General features: G+C 47.1%; 1 pseudogene; it reads left to right on the top strand.

The window, feature by feature from the left end:
- The first annotated feature begins 862 nt into the window (after positions 1–862).
- The window catches only part of LOC138919018 (heparan sulfate glucosamine 3-O-sulfotransferase 4-like), a 145,573-nt pseudogene continuing 127,495 nt past the window's right edge, over positions 863–18,940 (top strand).

Below are 18,940 nucleotides of genomic sequence, written 5' to 3'. Positions count from 1 at the left end.
ACGCTGGAGGCCTGGAGACCAGTTGGAGGAGCATTGTAAAAACTCTCATAGGCCTGAATGGGCATGGGTGTTGGCAATGGAAAAAGAAAAAAGTATTCTATCGAGTCTCCAGACGCCCAGGGAATTGCTGAACGAAGTCTGAGTTCTCCCTATGTAGATAGCTCATACTTTTCATTATAGGTTTCTCAAGAACTGGCTCCCAGAAAAAACCTGGATGGAGAACAAAACAGGTAAGTGCCCAAGTGAGAAATCTACAAAGCTCCTCTCCCCAAAAATCACCTCTTCCCCATCAGTTGTGGGGCCTATCATTTCACCAACGGGGTTCCGTTCTTTCAAGAGTCTCTTATTTAAGTAGGACTATCTGTGGACAAGAGGGAGAAGCGACACTGGGAAGTGTCCTCATTAGCAGCATCCAGGCAAGTAACATAAATGTATGAGGGCACTCTGGGGGGGCACCGTGAAGAACAGGGCACATGCTCCATGTCAGGGGGACCTCTCGGTTCTGGCTGAGGGGCCCAAAGTTGCAGGATCTACTATTTCAGCAGAAACCTCATAGCCAAATTTTTTGGGAAAGTCCTCAATTTTACAACATTGCAACCAGTTTCAACTTCTTAATATCACTGCGCTGGCCACATTCAGCTCTTAATTTGTTACCAGTTTGCCACCTCTAGGTTAAATGTTAGTACCATTTTATCAAAACCTTTCCAAATTTGAAAGCACATCTTTAGTAAAACTAGCTACAGAGCAAGTTCATTTGGATTGCCGAGAGCTGGGATACAGAAGTCTGGGAGCCGGGCAGGGACTGTAGGGAGGCCCCTGGACCACGTGCTGGGCATCCTGGTGCCTTAGCTTTGAAAGGGAGATGGACGACAGCAGTGACAATACTTGCTGCAACCGGGCCCTCCTGGGCGACCACCCAGAGCTGGGCCTGGAGCCGAAGGAGGGATGGGCAAGCTGTGCTGCTCCCAGCTCCAGTTGGCCCCTTCCCATTAACATTACAGGAGTGCAGTTGCGTGGTGTTTGAAAAAGCATCCCTAGTTCCACGAAATGATTTACAGGACACCAGACTCTGCATTTCAGAGGTCTCCGGTGTACCATAAAAAATATATTCTAAAGGAATAATCTTTATCTGAGCTGAAGCTGCAGTGAAGGAAGCTCACGTCCAGCTGAGAGCAGCCGTGAGCTTCTGTTCACTCAGGGAAAAGTCTGTGTTCATGTTATTGGAGCAACACTTTTTTCTCTCTTTGGCACTAGGTATCTAGTTAATATTTAGACACTATATACATTTTCTTTCAACTGTTGTCCCTGTTATGTGATCAAACAAAACCGGAGATGCCAAGCACATCAGCCCTGTAGGTGAAAGCAGACCCTCCAGGCACCCAGCTGTGGCTAGCAGGGTAAACAGGACTCACTGGAGCCAGCCTCTGGGAAAGACTGGCGCCAGGTGCGTGCAGGGCCAGCCCCTGCCCCCAGGAAGCAGAGTTCGCTGGAGTGCCTCAGTTGACCGCTCTGCCTCTTCCTGCCATTCCAGCCTCGCGTTTCCTCTACCTCCCTGAGCAAAAGGAAACAGGAAGCAAAGTCTAGTCTTGAATGTTCCAAAGCCTTATGATGTTTACCATTCCCCCCAGGAGAGGGAGGTGAGGGCCGGAAATCTCTCTGCAAAGAAGATACCTTTTTTTTTTTAATTCAATGAAGTGACGCACAGACACAGCAACACAACTTCTCTCTGCTTCTAAGTTGTTAAGAGCGATGATAGTCTCAGTCTATTTTAGTCCAGGGAAATCCGAACTCCTTTAGCCGCAATGGCCCCCAAGGGGCGCATGTGCATGTGTGGTTCAGGGTGTCCAGGAGGAGACAGCCTCTCCTTTTGGAGCAAAAAGCATAGTCAACCGGTGGCGGGACAGAGGCAAAAGCTCTAGGGCAAGGAAATCTGGGGGTTTGTGTCAAAGCTCCACCAATCAGGAGCTTCAAGCTAAGATGGGGAGGCTGGAAAGATGGAAGTTGGCATGGGAATCCTGGTATGGACAAGAAATTCCTCCTGGGTCAAAGGCAGGAGGATGTCCAGGAAGGGAGAAGGGCGGGTCATGGATGGACCGAGTTTGCTTGGAGTCCCATGAGAAAAGGGGAAGCGAGAGCTCACCACCTTGTGGCCCCCAGCTTCCTGGTGTGCGGCTCTGGCGGCAGGTGTGGGGCTCTAGTCTCTGAAAGTATTGGGAGAGGGAAGGAGAAACTGGCGTCCCAGGCTCCCAGGGGAGGGGAAGCACGCGGGGTTGGGCGGCAAACCCCTCCAGCGTGAATGCGTTGCGGGGCGGGGGGCGGGGGGCGGGGGGGGCACGATCTCCGCTTTGCCAGGTGCCCCAGCCCTAGCGCACGCCTCCGTTCCGCGTCCCAGTCCGCAGGCGCGCGCGAGGCGCACTCACCCTTCCCTTGGCGACGCGCGGGGCGCGGCGCGCGCACGGGTCCCTCCGCCTCCCCTCCGCGCCTCTCCTCTCTTCCGGCCGAAAGTTAGCAGCGGGGAAGGAACTCGGGGCTGCAACAGCGCGCGGCGGCAGAGGCTGAAGCGGGAGCCGCGGCGGAGCCGGGAAGCGGGGGCGCTGCAGACGGAACAGGTGCAGCCGGCGGGTCAGTGAGCCCCCCCTCGTGGGTGGTGTAGGGCCACCCGGACTCCGCGGGAAGAGTGGGGAGTGGGGCCATGCAGCCGGGCTCTCCCCTGGCGCAGCGGGACAGCGGCCAGGGCCGGGGGTGCAGCGGCGTCGCTTCACGCAGCCGGGGCGCCTGGGCGGCGGCGGCGGCGGCTGAAACTATGTCCGGGCAGCGCCGGGGGCTGCCGCCGCTGCCGCGAGCCGGGAGCCGCGGTGGCCCCGTGGCCCGCACCACCTCCGCCTCCGCCTCCGCCTCCAACTCTCACCGCGCCGCTGCCGCCCGGCGCCTCTGCTAAGTGGCCGCCGGCGAGCAAGTTGCTTTTTCTGTGCACCTTGTCCCTGTCCGTCACCTACCTGTGCTACAGCCTCCTGGGCGGCTCGGGCTCCCTGCAATTCACCCTGGCGCTGCAGGAGCCGCCGCGCGCCGCCGCCGAGCCCCCGCCGAGCCCGCCGCCACCCTCTCTGCTGCCGCCCCCCGTGCGCCTCGGCACCCCCTCGCAGCCGCCCGCGCCGACGCCGGACAACGCGAGCCGCGGGGAGCCCCCGGAGCCCTCCGAGCAGCCCGCTGCCCCCGGGGCCGACGGCTGGGTGTTGGCAATCGGCGGCGGGGGCGCTCGGGACACCTGGCTCCGGACCCTGCTGGCCCCTGGCGAGATGATCACTGCGCCGAGCGCGCTGCTGGAGTGTGAAGCACAGGAGACCAGCACCACCGACGAGGAGCTCGCAGGCCTGAGAGCGGCCAACGGGAGCATCGAGAGGCGCGGCGCCCTCAGCATCCCCGACTATGGGGAGAAGAAGCTGCCACGCGCTCGTCATCGGGGTCAAGAAAGGAGGCACCCGCGAGCTGCTGGAGGCGATCCGAGTCCACCCGGACGTGCGGGCCTGCGGGCCGTGTGCATAGAGCCACACTTCTTCGACAGGAACTACGAAAAGGGGCTGGAGTGGTACAGGTAGGACCCTGGGCTTGGCGCAGGGGATAGATGGGTGGGGAAGACCCAGAGGGAAAGCTGCGGCTTCCCACGCCCTTCGATATCCAGGCATCTCCCCGAGAACCCTTCGCCCCACGAGGGCTCTGCGGACCCTGGCGGGCCTGCTCGGGGGAGCGCGGAGAGGACTGGAGGCTGGCCAGGGATCACTGTATTTCAGGGTTAGGGGAGCTGGTGTCACACTGCCCTGCCTGCCTCAGGCTCCTCACCCAGGGAGGTGCTTTCTGAAGCTACCTAGCTCCACGCCTGGGAATCCCCAGCCCAGGTGCCCGCGGGGTGTTTCCCAGCCCGGGCTCTTGTGGGGCTCTGCGCTGCTGCGTTGGGGACGCTAAGGCATGAAGCAGGATAGCTAGATTGACTGAAGGGCTTTGAGATCTCCTAGAATCTCTCAAAATCGCCCTCAAACGTATTTGCGTCTCTGGAATCCGACTTTAGTATTTTCAGGTTAGAGCAAAATGAACAGGGAACAGTTAAAAAGATGATGCTGGCGAGTTTTGGCTTGCTAGAAAAGACTGAGGATGTTCCCCATCTCCAGCAACCCTGGGTTGCTTTGGCATCAGGAGCATCAAGGTCTGCACGACAGTCGGTGCCCTAAGAGTTTTTACATCCTGCACCCCTGCCCTTTCTAGCCGTCGCCTCCTTGGCAACAGATTAGAGCTTCTGTCTTGTGAGATGTTCATCTCCCTTGTCTTCCACCGTCTCCCAGCGGTGAGGGAAAGGAGAGGAGAGCAGAAAGTTAAGTGCAGGTAAAATAACTTAGTGATCCTGCTTTCTGGCCCGCCGTAACATTTAAAAAACACTGGAGCAGTTGCCCAAAAGGCAAATCTCCTTTACTCCCCCCCCCCCTTTTTATCTCTTTCTGAAAAACATCTGGATGGCTGGTCCCATCTCTGTTGCATCTCAGTAATTAATTGGAATTGTCAGACAAACACAGGCTTTGTCAGCTAAAGTGGTATTATCATCTTCACAAGGCCAATAGGTAAAATAAGGATTGTTTCCTGACGAGTTGCCTTGCTGTTGAAGAGATGTGCTTTCTAAGTTTAAATTGCAGCCTGCGACAGTTTTAGAAATAACCTGACTTCAGAAATATATAGTAAATGTGTATTATATGATAATATATATTGCTATATGTGTGTATTATATAACATCTATTATATATGAATATATAATATGTATTGATTGATTTCTTCCGCTTTAGAAAATACGCCTTATGCTTTCAAAGCTTGAGAAAAAGTAGACTTAGGCATAAACATTCCAGCAGGTTAAATGGAAACAGCAAACGTGTTTGTTAATGTCTCGTCTGTTTCAACAGACGAGTTGCAACATTTTAGGAGGCTTCAAACAGCCCCTTCCTATCAAAACAGAAACCAGTCAATGCCTGCTTGAACTGGAAAATCAGTATTTATAACATTGCAAGTCATGGCTTCGAGTTTGCGATTATAATTAAAAAGGTGTCAGGATGATTAATGCAACAACAGCAAACCAGAGAAGGAAGGGGATGTTTGGGAACGTTTCGGTTGTTTAATTGTTGGTTGTAGGAATGTTCTGATTTCTGCTGTGGGGCAGCTTCAGCCCTATGAGGGTCACTGTGGTCTTTTCCAGTTCTAATTTTAAAGCTGTGTATCTTGTGAGAAGTGTCAGATGCCATTTGGGGGAAAGGAAGGCTTGAAGATCAGATCTTTCCAACGTGTGTTGTGTTGCTTTGTGGCAGCTGGAAATAGAGATGGGGGTGTTTGACTCAGGTGACTTAAAATAATGTTGATGACGTGTGCGTGGTGGAGTGTGTGTCAGGAAGTCCCATCGTAGGGTCCGGAGAATTTTCTGAATGAAAGGATAGAAGATGCCAGATTTTCTCATGTTGTTTTACACTGTGGCTGGGAAAGGAAGGTATGAACCGGCCTCGCTGTCATGACATGGCTACTGAAGATGTCATTCCAGCTCGGTGGTACTCTCAGCCATCACTTGTGGTATTTGGGCCTTGTGGTATTGGGTGTCAGTATTTGGTAGCCACCTGTAGAACTGTTCCACTGGAGAGGTGTGGACAGAACTGGATCCTCTTGATCCTCACTTCAGAGGACCGTGCGGTGTCTCTGTGTCCTCGATCTGCTACGCCAGTGACTTGCCTGTGGGAGACCCTTAGGCTCAGTGGTGCCGATTGGAAGTGCGGGAGGAGAATCTGTCTAACACAGAGGTAATCATTAGCCACCCAAACCTGGCTGTTGAGAAGACTCCCAGAAACCCGTTGGACCTGCAGGAGCCAAGTGGGCTGGCACTGGCCTTGGACCGCTCTCCAGCCTTATGAGGGACAGCAGTGCTTTGAGGACATTTGTGGGAATTTTACTTGCTGCACCTCTTCAGGCTCCTCTCTCTCCCATGTAGGAAGAGGGGATGACAACCTCACTCTATTGTGGAAAAGGAAACAGTGGCATTGATTCAAACCAGTAACAGAAACTCTTCCTCTTGGTTCCCTGGTGCAACTGCGTCTTTTCAGTGGTGGCATCACTACTTAAATGGTTATACCACGTATTCTGCCTGAAATCTTACTCTACTGTTTAACTGGTTAGAGATCCACGGGTTAATTAAAGGCTTTGATTTCCCCCCATATATTTATTTTGTTTTTGTTTTTCTTTTCAGTGTGTTTCCCAATAGCCTACTAATTCTGCTAGTGTTTCTGTTCTGGTTGTGTTTTCAGCAAGAGGGAGAGCGAGAAGAAATTGGGGCTGCTCTCGGCACAGCTGGCTTGGGGTTTCCTCATATCCAACTAGGCAGCCCTAGCAGTTTTATTTCTGGTGTCACTCCAGCTGTGTCTAAATCTGGGTTTTGCTTTCTTCTGTGCTGTTGATCTAACGTGAGTCAAAGACACATCTGAGTTGAGAACATGTGCATTGGATTTTCAGGGCAGGATGGACTGATGGATTAGGATGTGTGTGTTAAAGCTATGGAGAAGCAAGCCTCAGTTGGTGGATGGACAGAGGCCAGTGATTAATAAGTGGGAGTAGATTAAACCCTCTATTCCTTCCTCTGTCCACCCCCCAAATAAAAGGGTAAAGCCAGAACACACCTTTCAGTATGAGCTGATACACTCTGGCTGGGCAGAGACCTGAACTCTCCTAAGGGATGGGACCTTGTGGCAGGCCAACTGGCTGCCACGGCAGAACTCATCAAAGTGACAGAGACGACTCGAGCTGTGGCCTCCCTCGTGGTTTACAGACTGAACAGTAACCGTGACCACTTTGCTCTGGGATCCACTCAGCTCCAGGGTGCTGAGAAGGGACCCTCCACGGTTTCCAGTTGTCTGCAGTGGTAGCAATTAATAGGCAGGTCCCGTTGGCTGGGGGAAAATAACTCAGGAAAACAGCTTCAGTCATGCTCATGCCACACAGAGGAAAGTGGTCAGCACCATTATGCGCATGTGGTATTTGGAGAGAATGAAAGAGGACAATGGAAAGGCGCTGGCATTGATTGAATGCCTGTGATTGTGGTGGTTGGTGCTTCACAGACATGTTATCACATCGGGGTGTCATGATGAGGCTGTGAGTTAAACAGCAACATTCCTGGTTTACACTCCAGGTGGCTTCCGGAGGGTGAACCACTTGCTGAAGTTTGCTCAGCTGGTCAGTGGTTGAGTTGACCACATCTGTCCAATTTCAGAGTGTTGGTTTCTTTCCCTGTACCACGCTGCCGCACAGAAAGTACTAGAATGTCTTTTCCTTCTTTCATTCAACAAACACTTAATAACGTTTACCGTGTGCCCAGTACTGTTTTAGGTACTGGGGATAAAGTGGAGAAGAAGACAGAGGGAGGACCTGTTCTCGTGGAAATGGCATCTTTTAGTAGGGCGTTAGGGGAGACAGCAAACAAACGAGTCATTCTTTTAACCTTTTTAATGTGGCTGTGGAAAACTTAAAATGACGCTTGTGACTCCCATTGCATTTCCACTGGGCAGGGCTCCTGTAGAGCAGTGCTTTTTAAACTTGAAATGCACATGGATCACCTGGGGTGTTGTTAACATGCAGATTCTGATTCAGCAGGTCTGGGGAGGGGCCTCAGACTCTGCATTTCTAACTTCCCAGTTGATGCTGATGCTGCTGATCCCTGAACCTCACTTTGAGAAGCAGGAGTCTAGAGAGAAATTGGGGTGTGTGTGTGTGCATGCACAGATGTTATTTTAAGTCAAATGGTTAGGGGAAACCTCTCTGTGGAGGGGATGTAAATGAAGTGAAAGAGTAAGATCCTTGCATGTGGAGATCTAGGTGGAGAGGTTTCCAATAGAGGCAACAGCAGGTACAAAGGCCCTGAGGTGGAAACAGCCCTTATGGCCTTACAGAGTGTTCTTTCATTACTTCAAAAGCAAGGTGTTTGTAGCTGGACAAAATTGGGTTTTGCAACTTACTAGTTAGATGGTCTTGGTTGGATAACTGATTTAACATCACTCATTTTCAGTTTGTTTATCTGAGAATAATTCCTTCCTTGCAGGATTGTTGAGAGGAATAAATGAAATAATAAAAGTGAATGTATTTTCTAAGCAAAAAGTGAGTATCCTAGACCAAAAATCCAAATGGACTCAACTGCTGGGTTTTTCCATTTCTCAAATCCTTTTGGTCTCATATGCCTTACCTTCTGTCACAGCTGTCTTAATACTGAGAGAAGAGTCTGTTATTGGGGGTGTTTTTAGGAAAAGTCTAATAATGATTGGCTTTGCAGTCTACATCTGCTTAACCTCTTAAACCAAGGGTCACCAACTCACATGCCTTCTGGGCCCACAGCGATTGTATAAATGAGTGAAATAGACCAGGTGGGGAGAAACTGGGACGCACATGCTCTGTCTAAAGGGGCAGCTACGCTTTTCCACGTGCAAATGTGGCATCAGGGTTATCAGATCTTCCAGTTGGTAAGAGAAACTGGAAATCCAGTTTTTGATGTGAAATTATCTGGTGTTTAATGTTGGCAACAGACGGAAATTTCTTCTGAGCGCAGTGTGGGCCAGCACTGCAGACAAACAAAACCCACCTGTGGGCTGGGTACAGCCAGCCGGCTACCAGTCTGTGGCTCTGGCTTAAACTCATTTCGGAAAGTAACTGGCACACCCGTACCCTTTGTAGTTGTCAGAATTGTGGCTTCTGTGTGCTGTTTTAGGTTAGAGTTTTCCTCCTTTGCAGATTTTGCAAGAGCGTGGGGCAAATACCTCCCAGATACATTGCAACAACAGCAAAAGGAGCTGGGTAGAAAGAGGAACATTGAGGCAGAAAAGGACAATTCCCCCCAAAATTTCCCATTTGTTCCCAATGAACATTTTCCAGAAGTTGAGAAAATTTTCAGCTTTTCACTCATTAATGAGGCAGTCCCCTATTTGATCCATATTGATAAACTATACTTATATAATAGGTTCTGGTCAGGTAGATTGAGTAAGACCTGAGAGTTAGAAAAATTGGGTTCTGGCTTTGCCTTGCCCCATCCTAGTTCTGTTGGGCGTTGGGTTACTTATATTAAATTGTTTCTTTCTCTCCTTTTCTTTTCTTTTCTTTTTTTCTAAATCCCTGTTTCTTTTCTGATGAGGTTGTATTGTCTCCGTAGGGCCCATTCGCCCACTAGAATGCTTTGGTTCTGGAGCAGACATCTGTGTTAGACCCTTCAGAGGAAGCACGAGAGCACTGTAGGAGCAACATTATTTGGAGCCTGTTTTTGTATCTCTGAGTCAGAATCCACTGCATCCTCCTTGTGTGACCTTAGACCAGTTACTTAATATCACCAAGCCTCCAGTTTTTTGTCTGCAGAATGGGCTCAATGTTACTTACTTGCAAGTGATTATGTGAGGGTGAAATGAAGCGGCCCTTAAAAAGTGCCCCCACGCAGAGTGTGTGACATGATGAATTTCTTCTTCTCCTTCTCTCCTCTCTCTCCTAATTTTCCTTTTCCTTTGCTTTTCTCCTTCATTTTCCTTCAATTCCTTCCTGTTATCCTGCCTATCAGTATGGAGGGCCCTACAGAGAAAGCTGTAATGCATTTTTCATTAACAAATCGTCTTTCATTTCAAGATTATGTCTGAATGAGGGATTTCAAACCCTGAAGCGGCTCTTAAGTAGCTCTCCAGAGAATAATCCAAACCAATTCCAGAATTTGGTCTACCGTGACATGAGCCGAAGGAGGAGAAGAGTCTGATTTCCTGGGGTACCTGCAGCCAGCCTTCTCCACTAAGGGGACGGGGTATGGAAGGGAGCAGGCTCTCGGGGCTTTCCTGCTCACATGTTCTTGAGCCCACAGTAGGAATGGAGGCCGCCTGCAGTGGAGAGGGACTGAGGCATTTAGAATGCCGAGGGCATGCTTTGCCTTCCATTTTTCTGCAGAGCTGAAGGCACTGGAGAAGGCAGGACTGTTCGAGAAGACCCCGCCAAACTCCCTACGTTGCGATTTGGCCACTTTCCCTGGAGTTCTCTGGCCATCAGAACATGATTTAATTATTTTAACTTTTGTAAATCATACCAGGCATTTTTAGTTTTAAATTGAGTCAGGAGAGGGGCCTTGAGACTTTAGGTGAATGAGAGATTGCTAGGGTTGTGCGTTAGAGAGTTTTAAAGGTTTTGGGTTTGCATAATGGATGCTATTTCTGAAACTGATTGAACCACCGATCTTTCAAGTCATCTCTTGATTCCATTGGTTTCTGCGGCTCGACAAGCTCCTCTATAACTGTTTTGGGAATTTCAGTCTGAAATTATAATTCACTAAGGGAGCTTTTCAGCCCATCTTGCCATTAATTAAAAGCAAGCGGTTGATGATTTTTTTCTTAACACTCACTAGTTAGGGTTGCCTGCCTTTACTTTTTTTTTTTTTCAGTCTTTATTTAAGAATGTGTAAAGCATATTTACAGGGAAACAAAGCAACACATCAATTAGGCAATACTTTTTTGGTTGTGAATGATAGAAATTGAGCTTAAATTATTATAAACGAAAAAAGATGCTTTATTGGCTTATGTAATTAGGAAGTCTGTGGGGTAAGTGGCTTCAGGAAAAGCTGAATCCAGGGGCTTGAATGATTTGACAAGGTCTCTGTCTCTTTCCATTCTTTGCCAGGTTTGTCTCTACCTTGCCTCATTCTCAGATAGGTTATCTCACTACATTTTAGGCAAGATGGTAAGCAGGAACCCATACAAACATTATATGTTTATTTAATTCTTTTGGAAGTAATATATATTTTTTAAATTGAGAGATTTATACTTTCCCCCAAATTACAGAATTGTTAAATCTCATTATGGAAGTCTCTAGTGTATTGTTTTTTTCTGCATTGTGTTGAATTGTAAATGCTATTGAAAATTCCAGAAATATAAAATTTTCTAAATTTTATAGTCTCTTTTCTTGGTCTCTTGAAAATTTTCAGCTAGCTCTATTCACGTAAAAATACCCTCAACCAAAAGCAGTAGTAAACCATAGAGAAGGAAATAACTTCTCCATTAAAAAAGGCTCATATGAAATGACCACACATTCAAGCAAAGCTGAGTTCCCGAAGGCCAAGAAGATTCCGTGATGGATTGCCTCTAAAGGAGAAGCGTAGACCCATATTTTCATGAGTACAGTTTTGCTGATCTAAAGATGTATGGGCACACTGAACAAAGTACTTTACTTATAAATGTAAGTTCACATTTGTGATGTCTGATCACTGAGATAATTAATAATGAGGCTACATGAAACTTAGGGTAGATAAGTGATTTGGAAAAAATTTTTCTTAAGAGCTTCTGCAAGAAATGCCTGTGGTCCAGGTTGGGTCATGTGCTCATTCCTAAAGCTGTCGTTGTGTAGTACCCTGATCGGGCCTGGCTGATGTAGCCACCCCTTTGGCCTGGAGTGGTGGGGGGAGTAAGCAACCAGGGCTAATCCCATTGAGACCATAGGGAATAGTTTCCCCATGAAGATGAGGTGTTCGAGGGTTCTGTTGCTAGAAGAAGTGGGGACCAGTCTAGCCACATGTTTATTAAACCTATAAAGATCTACTTGGGACAGGTGTATGATCTCTCTGAGTATTTTAACCCAGAAAGAGGGACAAAGGGTTAATTTTGGGAGGTTCCATGCACTTGTTATTTTAGTTATTCATTCATTTATTTATTCATTAAACATGTATTGACTTTCAACTTTGTGCTGGGGCAGACATGAATCAGTCATGGCCAGTGATCTGAAAGAGCCTGCAGAGTGGAGAAACGGACAAGTGAATGGTTAGCTCACAAAGTAATAAAAGTCCTGACACAGTGGGGTTTATTCCAGGAATGGAAGGATGGTTCAATCTTAGGAAATCTGATAATTTGACTTATAATTTGACTTATTCTTAATACGGGTAAATGAGAAAAATTCTGTGAATTATTTGATGGATGCTAAAAGGCATGTGATTAAATTAGCATCTATTTCTAATTTTTAGAACAACTCCTAATAAAGTGGGATCTTACCCAAAGCCAGCATCATCTTTTTTTTTTTATTAATGTTATGATAGATTACAACCTTGTGAGATTTCAGTTGTACGTTATTGTTAGTCATGTTGTGGGTACACCTCTTCCCCCTTTGTGCCCTCCCCCCACCCCCCCCTTTTCCCTGGTAACCACCGATCACATCTCCTTGTCAATATGTTAACTTCCACCTATGAGTGGAGTCATATAGAGTTCATCTAAGCCAGCATCATCTTTAATGGTGTAATACTAGAAACATTCCCATTAAATCCAGAGCAAGACTAGAATGCCCATTATCATCACTATTATTTACCATTGCTCAGTAATTAATAGATGATGCAGTTAGATACAAAAAAGAATAAGAAAGGGGGAGGTAGAATTATCACCATTTGCCAGTAATTTCATTTCTTTTGGAAAATCTAAGATAACCAATCCCCCCATGAATCTATTAGAAACAATAATAGGGTTCATTAAGGGCACTGATGAGGAAATTACTATGCAAAATCTGTAGTTTTCCTACATGCCTACCCCAACCGTTTTGAAAATATAATGAGAGAAAATATTCTATTTATAGAACCAGCCAACCAAACAGAATAACTTGAAATATATTTAGCAAAAGTTGCAAGGGACTTGTAAGAACCAAATTTTAGTACTTTATGGAGGGCCATCAAAGAAAGAGGAGTAAATGGAAAGTGACCTCTTTCTCTTGGCTGGCATGTCTTTTTTCCATCCCTCCCCCCTCCCCCCCCTCCCTCCCTCTCATCTTGTCCCTGGCTCTTCCCTCCTCCCTCCCCCCTCCCTCCTCCTTTGATTAGAGTTCTTTGCTGCTAAGTTGAGGGTGTGTTTGAGAGTGGTCTGAAAGTATTGGTTATATGAACGTGGCGAAAATGTTATACTTCATGTATAAAATTCCCTTACTTTCCACATTACGGAGAAGATGGTAAGACAGCTGTTACTGTTTAGATTCGTAAACAGTGGGGTGGGTGCTGATTGTTTTCTATCCCAATTCAGGGGTGGTAGGACTGTGCCAAGGTGTGGATTAATAGTTGAATTGGTGTAAATCAGTAAATTTACATGCACTCCTGTTGTTGCAAAGCAAAAGTCCAGTCAGGGACAAGTGATGGTTATTCTCAATGGGACAGGGAGATGACGGTGTAGATGGGAAAGAATAATGGTGGCGGTGGTAGTGACAGCAGTGGTGATAGACACATATTGTATTCCTGTGCGTGTGCCAGGCTCTGCTCCAAGCAGTGGAGTCATTCAGTCTTCAGAGGACCTGGCGAGATAGGCGCTGTGATTTTACAGGCGAGGGAGCTGAGGCACAGAGAGGTCAAGTAACTCGCTCGAAATGTGGAGTTGGCATTCAGACCCAGGTGTTTGGCCACAAACATGCAGCATTTCCTTTTATTTGTTTCAAATCTCTTTCCCACTGGAGGTGGTGTCTTCCAGCATCACGGGAGTGAATAATCACTGCTGGCGTTCCCTTCTAGGAGCTTGTGATTTTCTGCATGCAGATGGACTGCTTGCCTACCAGATGGGCTAATTGAGGCGGTCTCGGCCCAGCAGCAAACTGTGGCAGTGGCTTCCATTCTGGGACCAGGCTCATTCCCACTGTTCCCTTCTCCTGAAATACTCGGCCCCAGATCCTTAAACTACCCTCGGCTCCTTATCTGTCCTTCAGGTGTCGGCTCAAATTTCAGCTCCTGGAAAATACCTCTCCCAGTTACCTAATTTAAAGACCCTTTTCCACGTCTGAGCTTGTGATGCTGTTTTATTTTCTTCAGAGCATTTACTACTTTCCAAAATCATGCTACTTAGTTACTTCTTCCTCACCAGAAGGCAGATTACATGAGAGTGGGGGTCTTGTCCATCTCGTTCCTTGCCGGTGCCCAGAACAGTGCTTAGCACCCAGCAGGCACTCTGTCATGGTAGTTTATTAATCACTAATTCTGAATCAATGAATTAATGAATGGAAGGAGGGCCTGCTGTGTGCTAACTTTTGTTGCAAAACTCCAGGCTTCTGAAAAGAAATGACACTCACGTTTCTTGGGAACTCTGGCTAAGAATTGTCAGCTCTTTCACGTACTATTTTTGCAAGACTATTTTGGGTACAAGAAAGAGAAACCCACTCAAACAAACCATGTGGGCTCAGCAGTCTCCCACAAGCTGCCTACCGCACAGGACATCACCTCCTTTATTCCTCACTGCAGCCTCGTGAAGTCGAGACTTTCTCATCCCAGTGTTACACAGAAAGTGAATGTGACCTGGAAGGGCGGGCAGGAGTCCCAGCGTCACACAGCAGGCTGGCACAAGCCAGGTGTCTTCACTGTAACGTGGCTTTTGGTTCCTGGCCTTTTTTGCTGATGCTGCCGAAGTTTTAGAAGAGTTCAGTTACTCCCGATAGACCGTTATGCTCTAAGAGTGGATTATGTTTCTCTAAATGCGTTATCGAAATTACATAGTTGGCATTTAACAATCAAAACATTACGCTGAAGTCCGTGTTTGATATGTCACTCACTGTAGGTACAGGGGCACCCTTCCCGGTGCCTCCTGGCTGAGCCTTCTGCAGGGGGCTGGAGGGTTGGGAGTCGCTGGAGCTGAGGAAGTATTTGAGCCTAACTGCCTGAGCGCCTCTGTCACAGGGCAGTTGGACTGTTTGGAGCCATGTTGTGTTTTGAAAGAAAAAGCTGAACCTGAAGTCAGAATTAAGGCTTTGAGTCTGAGTTCTGTGTCTACCTTGCCTTGTGCACATAGGTAAGTGTTCAGCCTTTGAGCTTCTGTTTTCTTATCTCTCAAACGGGAGTACCAGTCTCTAATAATTCCATGGTGCTTTTGCAAGGATAGAATGATGATGCTGTGCTGGGATCTGCTTTGTCTACGTCTGTTAGTTGTTATTAATCCATGCACGTTTTCGTGAATTCCCCCAAGTAACTGGTTTTCTGGAATATTGCCCTCCAGGGAGTACCTGAAATACAGGACGAGCATTCTTATCATAAAGTTAGATTAAGAAGTTTAATTTACAGAAACTATTATACACCATGGATATCAAACATCGTGAGGGCAGACTGCATAAAGATCCTGGAATTCTGGAGAACCTCTGTCTGCATAACTCTTTCACCCAGCTCAGGACCACTGATGCGTCATTCTTTTGTACTGAAAACGTAAAGAGCGGTGGGGTTTCTCATGTATGCCTCCAAAAAGAAATTCTTATTTTAAACAGTGCAAGATGTATTTTAGATCCTGTCTATCTTTCCATTGTCTGTGGCCGTGGGTCCTCTGATTCTCTCAGAAGGAGGACGGATGCAGGAACCGTGCATTGCACAATTTTCAGGACAGATTTCATTTCCAATGCTCACGTTCGCCGTAGGCTCACTTAGATTTCTTATTGGTACCTTTACTTTTGAGTTGGAGGGTACCATCTATGTAAGAACACGTACATACCACGGTTAGAGCAATCCTACCTTCCCTTCAGTTTGCAGAAATCTCAGCTGTCTAGCAAAAAGGCATATGCAAATTGTTTTATTTTCAATGGCTAAAGATTGGAAACCGCCTCAGTATATATCAGTATGAGACTGGTTAAATAAATTATGGCATGTCCACAGAAGGGCTGCAATGCACTGTTCCAAAGAATGGGACAGCACTGTGCTGATAGACATGAAGCGATCTCCGGGGTCCATTGTGGATGACAAAACCAGGGCGCAGAGCAGAGAGTGGTGTAAATCCTTTACACCGTGAACTTCTCTTTTTAAAAAATCATATGAGTGTATTTCTTCAACTGAAAATAGGTAATGGAGGGGCCGGCTCCGTGGCCGACTGGTTAAATTCCTGTGCTCCGCTTCAGCAGCCCGGGTTTTCGCCAGTGTGGATCCCGGGCGCAGACACGGCACCGTTGATCAAGCCGTGCTGAGACGGTGTCGCACGTAGCAGGACTAGAGGGACCTACAGCTAGAATATACAACTATGTACTGGGGGTCTTTGGGGAGAGGAAGAAGAGAAAAAACAAGATTGGCAACAGATGTTAGCTCAGGTGCCAAGCTTTAGAAAAAAAAGTAAAAAAATAAAAATAGGTAATGGAAAAGAGTGAAGATTTGTAAGCGTCTAAGATATTTTAGCAAAAACGTCCACCAGGAAAACTCGGTTGTCTAATGTTGATAGTGTATTGGTTTTGCTTGAGAATTGCGTGCTGAGCTCTCCCAGGGTGGAGGGAACCCTTGGGGATCAAATAGGCACTTGGAAAGAGTTCACCTCTGAGAATGTCCACTTCCGCCCAGTCTACACCTAGGGAGGACCTGCGTCATTCAGTCATACTTAACCCATTTAGAGGCAGCCTCTTTAAAGCTGAGTTATGCCAGTCGGTACATCTCATGACTAGAATTATGATCGGCTTCTAGGGTTTCTGATCATTCAAGTGTTTTATGGAAGACTAAAACTGGGGAAAAACACATGCACACTCTCACACACCCGTGCACGCACTTTAAAATGATAAAGTCAGTATTTATGACTTCAACATTATGGACCTCGTGGAAGAGCTGGGGTGGGCTTGAAGAGAGGGGGTTTGGCTCAGCGTGGAGACCCTGGAAATGTGTATTAGACACTTCACAGCACTTGTCACCTGTATTTAATCCTACTCTTCTATTCTGATTGGATTTTCGGTAGGTTTATGTTCAGGTTTTAGCGTCATTCTGACCCAGGCTCAAATCTCAGATCTGCTAAATCCTAACTCTGTGACCTTGGGCTAATTGCTTGGCTTCTCTGAACTTTATTTTGTGATCTTGCAAAGTAGACAGTGTAATACCTTTACTATAAGGCTGTTGATTGGATTAAGGGAGATGAATTATACAAAGTGCCTAGCCTCATGGCAGCCCCTGGTAGATACTGATTAATTGATAAGTGTGTCTCGTTATGATGATGTTCTGGGAAGAGAGGCCTTCTGTTAGGAAGGTGTTAGTGGGAATTAAAGAAGATCTCTGCAAGGCTGAGAGGGCCAGAGCAACAACACTTTCAGGAACAAGGAATCAGAGACCCAGTGGGGGAAGCAGCTGTACAAACCAAGATTCCAGAAGAATTTCTCACATCTGTTTCTCAGTAATGATAATTAAATTTAAAATCCTTGAAATGTCCTATGGAGTTTGGGAGGGCATCAAGGAAGAATCTGGAGAGATGGGGCCCCACTGAGGAGCCAGGCTGGGAGCAGCAAATCAAGGAATTCAGTGGGGACAATAGGAGTTCCTTTCTGGGATCTCCCTGAAAAAGTATCGGGACACAGTACTTGGAAAATGACCCCATACATCTAATGGTGTGAAAATCCTGTGGTTTCTTTTATTGGGCACAACTTCTGTACGTATGCATATCAGCCCTCCCAAATCCCAGGCTTCCTATACGCTTCATAGCACACCTGCCTCATTCTGATCCAGGAGATGCAGAAGGCATGGAACACATTCAGCTTCCCTCATGGTGCCAGGAGTCCCATCCCATCCTCGTTTGATGAGGTGTAGTTCGGTTTAACAACACCACCCGGGCAGACAGGGAAGCGATAGAGAGGAAGTTCCTTTCTGGGATTTCAAACCCAAAGACAGATTTCCAAGTACAAATTAGGGATATCTCGTATTGTAAGAGACTTGAGGCTTCAGATTCTCACTCATCTCCTTTCCCTTCCTGTTGTCATGGGGACTTCTTTTCCCTGAGTGATTACATCTTGCACTTTTTGTATTGCTTCGGGACCATCGAGTCTCACGTGGGACATTTTTCACCACTCGTGGTGTAATACACAGAGGTAATTTCTTTCAAATCATCTTTGCTTGAAGTGGTTTTCAATGACTTCAGAAGAGTCAGAGAATGAATGGAGGACCGACTTTCGAGCCTCGGGTCCAGGCATGGAGCATCTCCCCTCAGCCTTGCCAGAGTGTTAAATGTGGGCTGTTCAGTTGCACTGATGGCACAGAAATAGACAGCTATCCATTTTATTCTCTTGTTTGACCATGAAAGAAAACATTATGTAATGCTATGATCTGTTTAAGTCTCTTCCAGATCACTTTTGAATGTTTTATTTTATTTCTGAAATGGAATGTTGGGATGTTTTCATCAGAAGGGAATAGCTATTATTTCTCCAAGGTGGAGGTTAGTTGTTGCACTGGGGAAACGGTTAGACAAAGCAATCTCGAGGACAGGGTGGTGGAGTCTAAAATTATGCCCTGTGTGTTGCACAGGCAGCCTCTAATAGTTATCTATTTTCAGTGTTTTTCAAGGCTCTTGCATACGTGGTGTTTTCTTTCCTCTTGTTACTTTGAGCTCAAACAGTGAGAAATTTGACACTAGAACACTTTCTTGGGTTCTTTGCTTCTTGTTTCATTTTATTCCTATTCTTTCCTTTCCCTCTCTTCCTCTTTCCTTCTTCCAGTCCCCCCTTCATCCCTCCCTCCCTCCCTTTCCCCTCCTCCATTCCTCTCAGGATGGGGCCTCCAAAACCAGCTTCAGGTTCAGTAATTCACTAGAAGGACTCACAGAACTCAGAAAGGCTGTTATAGTTATGGTTTATTACAGTGAAAGGATACACACTAAAATCAGCAAAGGAAGAGGACACGCTGGCCAGAGGCCAGGAGAAGCCAGACCCGAGCTTCCAGTTGTGCCATCCCAGTGGAGTGGCACAGACAGTGCTAATTCTCCCAGCAGTGGTGTGTGACAGACGTGCTGAGTGTTGCCAATCAGGGAAGCTCTCTGAGGCTTGGAGTCCAGGAATTGTGTTGAAGGTCACTTGTGTAGGCCTGGAGTGCCCACATGACTGACCTTAGCCACTCGGACTCCAGGTCCTCCACCCTCCAGAGGTCAAGCTGATATGGGCTGGCCCAGGGTCCCAGGAAAACAGAAGCAGCTTCTCATTGTCAAACACA

This window comes from Equus caballus, chromosome 19 (assembly GCF_041296265.1).
Source record: "Equus caballus isolate H_3958 breed thoroughbred chromosome 19, TB-T2T, whole genome shotgun sequence".
Classification (NCBI taxonomy): Eukaryota; Metazoa; Chordata; class Mammalia; order Perissodactyla; family Equidae; genus Equus; species Equus caballus.
This window is presented reverse-complemented; position numbering and strand designations above follow the sequence as displayed.